Raw genomic sequence first — 7,140 nt, 5'->3', positions numbered from 1 at the left:
TAATTATCACACAGTTATTCTTGAGTGTTGAAAATTAACTGAAATGTGATCCCTGTTGAACGTAAGAGTGGGAATAAGAGAGGGAAGAGATGTGTAATTTGGGGCATGCTCGGGCTGACTTGCCCCAATTGGTAGAGTTGGAAACATACCAGGGGATTCCAATTCAATCCCATCAAGGTGGCATGTGCCAATGCCATCTCGCTATTCCAGGTGATCAATTTCAGTTCACAATTGATCATAATGAAAGGACTGAGAGTCAAGGGGAGCACATGGGCAAGTCTAGTATCTGCTGACACCAACCGATAGAATGGATAAAGGGGAGGGTGGTCCAGCATGGGAAGTGAGATGCTCAGCAGACTCATAGAATGGCGGATGTCCTAAATAGCACTCTGGCCTCAGAATCAGCCCTGAAGGCACTCGGATCTGGCTGAAAAGCCCATGAGAGTATTTCAGGCATGGAAAGCCAAGACACTCTGGCAAAAAGATCTCTGTGAGTGAGATCCCAGTGGAAAGAACAGGTCTTCAAAGAGGGAGGTGCCTTTCTCTGAAGGGAGGAGAGAACCTCCACTTTGACTATGACCGTGTCCAAACAAGATAAGAGTCGGAGAACTCAGGGGGCTTCCATAGCCTTGGAAACTCATAACTGGTGCATAGGGAGATTACTGATGCCATAAACAGGAGTGTCAATTTGTGAAGTCAACGGCAGGAGTCACTGTGCACTTACTCCTCATGTAGGATCTCTGTCCTTAACGTGCTGTACACTGAGGCTTAATGTGATAACGAGTACTCAAACAGTATATTTCACTTTGTGTTTCTATGGGGGTGCAAACGATTGAAATCTTTACTTAATGTACACTAAACTGATCTTCTGTAAAAAAAAAAAAAATTAATTATCAATTCCCAACTTGACTCTCACTGGGATTAAACATGACAATAGGTCTGATCTGATTTCATCATCATTTAAAAAAAATCATCTATTATTTTTCACTTAATGTTTCTGTGTGGGAGCAAACTGTTGAAATACTTACTTAAGGTATGCTAGGCTGATCTTCTGTATATTAAGATAATCGAAAATGAATCTTGACGTGAATGGAGGGGGAGAGGGAGTGGGAAGGGGGGGGTTGTGGGTGGGAGGGATGGTATGGGGGGGGAAGCCATTGTAACACATGAGTCGTACTTTGGAAATTTATATTCATTAAATAAAAGATAAAAAAAATTTCTGTGTTGCTAAATAGCATATTTTTCTAAGCATTTCTTGTAAGAAAATCCTGCTGAAGATGAACTCCTTCATTTCTGTCTAGGAATATCTTTATGTCTCCTTTATTTAAGGACAACTTTGCTAGGTACAGTATTTGTATTTAGCAAGGTTAGCACTTTGAATATATTATCCTACTGTTTTGATTTGTAAGGTCTCTGCTGACTTTATTGGAACTCCCATGTATGTTACTATATTATTTACTTCTTTTCTCCTGCTGCTTTCAGGATCTTCTTGTCCTTACCTTTAAAAAATTATTCATTTTTATTTGGTACAGTGGGGTGAATGAGATAGAGAGACAGAGATTGCTTGCATTCACAAGTTCACTCCCCAAATGCCCACAACAACCAAGGCTGGGCCATGCCTGCAACTCCATCTGGGTCTTTCTCATGGGTGGCACAGACCCGATATTCAATGCATCACCTACTAGCTCCAAGATTGTGCATTTGCAGGAAGCTGAAACAGAAACAGGTACAGGACTCAAATCAGGAACTCAGATATGGGGTGCAGACACCCTATGTGTCATTTTAATCACTACACCAAATGCCTGCCCAGTCCTTAATTTTTAAGAAATGTTTGCATATATATATGCATATATATATGATACACACACACACACACGCTGATACAGAGTACTCCCATCTACTGATTCACTCCCAAAAGCCCTGCAACATAGCCAGAGCTGAACCAGGCCAACACTGGGAGATGGAACTCCAATCTAGGGTCCCCTATGTTGAACATAAAAACCCTACTACCTCAAGCCATCACCTGCTGCCTGCCTACTGGGGAGCACATCAGCAGGAAGCTGGAATCAGGAGCAGAACGGGAAGTCAAATCCAGGTACTCTGATATAGGATGTGGGCATCCCAAATGGTGTCTTTTTTTTTTTGACAGGCAGAGTGGACAGTGAGAGAGAGAGAGAGACAGAGAGAAAGGTCTTCCTTTTTGCCATTGGTTCACCCTCCAATGGCCACTGCGGCCGGCGTGCTGCGGTCTGCGCATCACGCTGATCCAAAGCTAGGAGCCAGGTGCTTCCTCCTGGTCTCCCATGCGGGTGCAGGGCCCAAGCACTTGGGCCATCCTCCACTGCACTCCCGGGCCATAGCAGAGAGCTGGCCTGGAAGAGGGGCAACCAGGACAGAATCCGGCGCCCCGACCGGGACTAGAACCCAGTGTGCCAGCGCCGCAAGGCAGAGGATTAGCCTATTGAGCCACGGCACCGGTTGTCAAATGCTGTCTTAATTGCTATGCCAAATGCCTGCCTCAACAACTTGTAAATTTTACATTGTGTGCCATTCTGAGTGATGTGGGTGAGACTTGCAAGAATGGTACTGAATTCTGAGTCCATGAGGGCCATCCTGGAGCCCACATTGATAGAGGTCAACCTGAAGTCTGGATCCAGAGGAGCTGAGGTAGTCTTAGGGTGTACCTTAAACTTGATTCTCCAGAGGCTGGACAGGAACTCTGATACCTAAGTCCAATATCTGGAGCCTGAGTCTATGGGGGCTGCTCTGGCACTAGGCCATGCTGGAACCTGAAGCAACAGGGGAAGATCTGGATCCTAGATTGAAAGGCATGGAGCTAGGGTCTGAATGGGGTACTTTTGGAGTCTCAACTTTGGAGCCACAATATGGCCTGGCATGACTCTACAAAGGTGGGCCTGGACCTTGAGTTTAATGTAGCAGATCCAAACCCCAAGTCCTCTGGAGCATGGGTGAAGAGAGAAACCCTCATCTCCTTGAGCCTGTCTGGTTCTAGGGCCAGTATACACCCTAGGCTGGTCTAGTTCTTAGGATTGCAAATGCTGGCCTCCTGCCTGATGCCATTGGGATTATTCGGTAGTGTGAAGCTGCTGGGACTATCCAGGAGCCTGTGTCTGCTAGCACTGGCCTAGAAGCTGAGTGTGAAAGTGCTGGCCTAGATACTATGACAGCAATGGCAGCGTGGGTACTGGGGCCTTTACTGTTATCCTGGAAACAGGGAAGATCCTGGAGTCTAGGTCCACAGAGGACCTTCTAGCACTGAAATCTATTCTATAGGCCTGCACCCTAGATTTACTGGTGCAGCCCTGTGCCTTTGGAGCAAGGTGCCAGTCCGGATGGTGGGCCATGTAGACTAGCTCGGTGCTAGGTCTAGACTCTTTCCACAGGTGATCACTTGGTGTTTATGGCTAGGGTTACTGACCTGGCACTGAGAGAAGTCTGAAGCTTGGGGCTGCAAGGACTGGTGTGGTACAAAGTGACTTAGATCTTCCATCTACAAAATCTAGCCTGGAGCCTGGGTCTGTGTATACCAGATGACTAGGAATAAACAATTGGCCTGGTGCTAGGGTGGACCCAAATCCCAGGACCACTGGGGCCTGCCTGGTGCTGAGGCCAGTTCAAAAACTGAGACTACTTGGGTTTTCCTGATGCCAGAGTAGGCTTGGATAATGGGGCTGTAGAATCCACCCAAAATGCCATTTTCTATACTAGATTTTAATGAAGCATGTCTAGTTTTTGGTAACCAAGGAAAATTCTTATTCTCAATTCCCTCTTCTTTCTCCATACAGATAAGTATTTCTCCATGTTAAACTTATTGTCTAAAATTGCAGGAGGGGTGACATGGTAACATAAAGCTGTCCTTCTTGCATGATTCAATGTGTAACTTCTGTGCAACACCAAAGTGCTCTGATCTTTCTCTTGGTTTCTTTAGCTCTTGTGAATGTATTTTGTGTGAAAGTTGCTTTTCAAGATGATGTTTCTGTAGGAGTCCTATTCTACCATCATGCATCACAGAAACTGAATGAAAAGTTAGGAGAAGTTGCCTTGAGAATTGCTACTCAGGGCCGACGCCGCGGCTCACTAGGCTAATCCTCCGCCTTGCGGCGCCGGCACACAGGGTTCTAGTCCCGGTCGGGATGCCGGATTCTGTCCAGGTTGTCCCTCTTCCAGGCCAGCTCTCTGTTGTGGCCAGGGAGTGCAGTAGAGGATGGCCCAAGTGCTTGGGCCCTGCACCCCATGGGAGGCCAGGAGAAGCACCTGGCTCCTGTCATCGGATCAGCGCGGTGCGCTGGCCGCAGCGCGCTGGCCGCAGCAGCCATTGGAGGGTGAACCAATGGCAAAGGAAGACCTTTCTCTCTGTCTCTCTCTCACTGTCCACTCTGCCTGTCAAAAAATTAAAAAAAAAAAAGATAAAAAAAGAGAATTGCTACTCAGATGCCTTTCTTTTTTATTTTTTCACAACTTTAAGATATTATCCAAAAGCAATATTTCATAATTTAAAGTGCATAAATGGATGGTTTCAGAAATTTATAGATGTGTGCAAATATCACCATAGTCAATCTGAGAGCAATTTCATTACCCCACAAAATCTCCTTCGGCATCACCCCTGAATCATACCTTAAAGGATATCCCATCCTTACGCAAATATTATCTATAGATTTGCCCCTCCTGAATATTTCATGTATATGAAACTACATAGAATGTAGTACTTTGGGTGACTAGCTTCTTTAACATAGCATATTTTCTTTTTTGCTTTTATTTTAAAGATTTATTTATTTATTTGAAAGTCAGAGTTACACAGAGAGAAGAAGAGACAAAGAGAGAGGTCTTCCAACCACTGGTTCACTCCTCAATTGGCCACAAAGGCTGGAGCTGTGCCGATCTGAAGCCAGGAGCCAGGAGCCAGGAGCCAGGAGCCAGGAGCCAGGAGCCAGGAACTTCTTCTGGGTCTCTCACACGGCTGCAGGGGCTCAAGGACTTGGGCCATCTTCTACTGCTTTCCCAGGCCATAGCAGAGAGCTGGATTGGAAGTGGAACAGCCAGATCTCGAACTGGCACCCATATGGGATGCCGGCACTGCAGGCAGCGGCTTTACCCACTATGCCACAGCATAATGTTTTCAAGATTTATCCTTGTAGCATGTATTTATACTTCTCTCCTTCTTATGATAAAATTAATATTCTATTGTATGGATATGCCACGTTCTGTTTGCCCTTCATCAGTGAATGTATACTTGGATTGTTTCCATAATTGGCTGGTATGAAAAATGCTATTATAAATATTCCTGTATAATTTTTGTTTGAGCACTTGTTGCACTATTTTTAGTTTACACACACACAGATATATATATATATATATGTGTGTGTATATATATATATATATATAAAACACTCCTTTATCACATGGGAGGAACCACAAAATTGTTTTCCACAATGGGTGCACCACTTTACATTTCCACCAAAAATACCAGTTTCCAGTCTCTCCATATCCTCTCAAACATTTGTTATTTTGCTTTGCTTTTTTTAATTAGAACTATCCTATTGGACACAAATCAGTATCTTATTGTGGTTCTGATTTGCATTCTCCTGATGACTAATGATGTTAAGTATGTTCATTTGCACATATTTCTGATTTCCACACTTTATTTGCAGAAAATGTATTCATATCATTTCACAGTTTTTGAGTTTTTTCTGTTATTGGGATTAAGTATTTTTATATATTCTAGATGCAAATCCTTCATGAGGTATACCTGTATTGTCGGCAAAAATGTTCTCCCATTCTGTTGATTGTCTTTCTACTTAAAATTTATTTTATTTTATTTATTTGAAAGACTGCAGCAGACAGACACAGATCTTCTATTCATTTGTTCACTACCCAAATGCCTGCAATAGCCAGGAATAGGCCAGCCTGAAGCCAGGATGTGGGAAGTCAATCTGTTTTTCCCACATGTGTGGCAAGGATCCAACACTTGAGCCATCACCCTCTGCTTTCAAGGTTGTGTATTATCTGGAAGCTAGCACTAAAAGCAGAACCAGGAATCAAACACAAGAACTCTTATATAGAATAGAGGCATCCCAAGAGAAAATGTAACTGCTGCACCAAATACTTACCCCTGTCTTTCCACTTCCTTGATGGTGTCCTTTGAAACAAAGTTTAATTTATATCAGTACTACATAGTTTGGCTTGTTGAAAATTTTAAGTGAAATTTGGAAATGTTATTTCATGTATATGTGTACACACACACACAGATCATCCATCCCCAGGTTCACTCCCCCACTGCCTGCAAAGGTGGAGGCTGAGCCAGGTAGAAACCAAGAGATCATAATGTATCCAGACCACCTACACCAATGGCAGTAATCACTACTTCAGCTATCACTGCTACCTCCCAGGGTGCACATTAACAGAAAGCTGGTATCAGAAGCAGATCTGGGACATGAACCTAGGTGCTCTGATATGGGTTGTGGACATCTTAAGTGGCATCTCAACTACTGCACCAAATGCCCACCCTATGTCTAAAATATGATTTGGAACTGGCGCTGTGGCATAGTGGGCTAAACCTCTGCCTACAGCACTGGCATCCTATACCGGTATCGGTTCTAGTCCCGACTGCTCCACTTCTGATCCAGCTCTCTACTATGGCCTGGGAAAGCAGTAGAAGATGGCTCAAGTGCTTCAGTCCATGCACCCATGTGGAATACCTGGAAGAAGCTCCTGGCTCCTGGCTTCAGATCGGGTCTGCTCCAGTCATTGAGTCTATCTGGGGAGTGAATCAGAGGATGGAAGACCTTTCTCTCTGTTTCTCCTTTTCTCTGTCTGTAACTCTACCTCTAAAATAAACAAATAAATAAGTAATCTTTAAAAAATAATAGAAAATAAAATAAATATTTCCAAAAAAATAAAAAAATATAATAATTAACACCATACTCCCATTTGCAATTTTTTAGATACTTTGATTCTGGGGCTGGGCACTAAGTTCAGTGAACTGAATCAAACACTCAAATTTCACAAATATTCTAAAACTTTATTATATCCTGTCAGGAGATTTAATTACTTATTTGAACACATTATATATTGGCCATGTTTATATAACATTTTCAAATGTATTATTATATGCTTAGGAAA

Source organism: Oryctolagus cuniculus, chromosome X (genome assembly GCF_964237555.1).
Source record: "Oryctolagus cuniculus chromosome X, mOryCun1.1, whole genome shotgun sequence".
Taxonomy (NCBI): Eukaryota; Metazoa; Chordata; class Mammalia; order Lagomorpha; family Leporidae; genus Oryctolagus; species Oryctolagus cuniculus.
The sequence above is the reverse complement of the archived record's forward strand: the minus strand, read 5'-3'. Positions refer to the sequence as shown.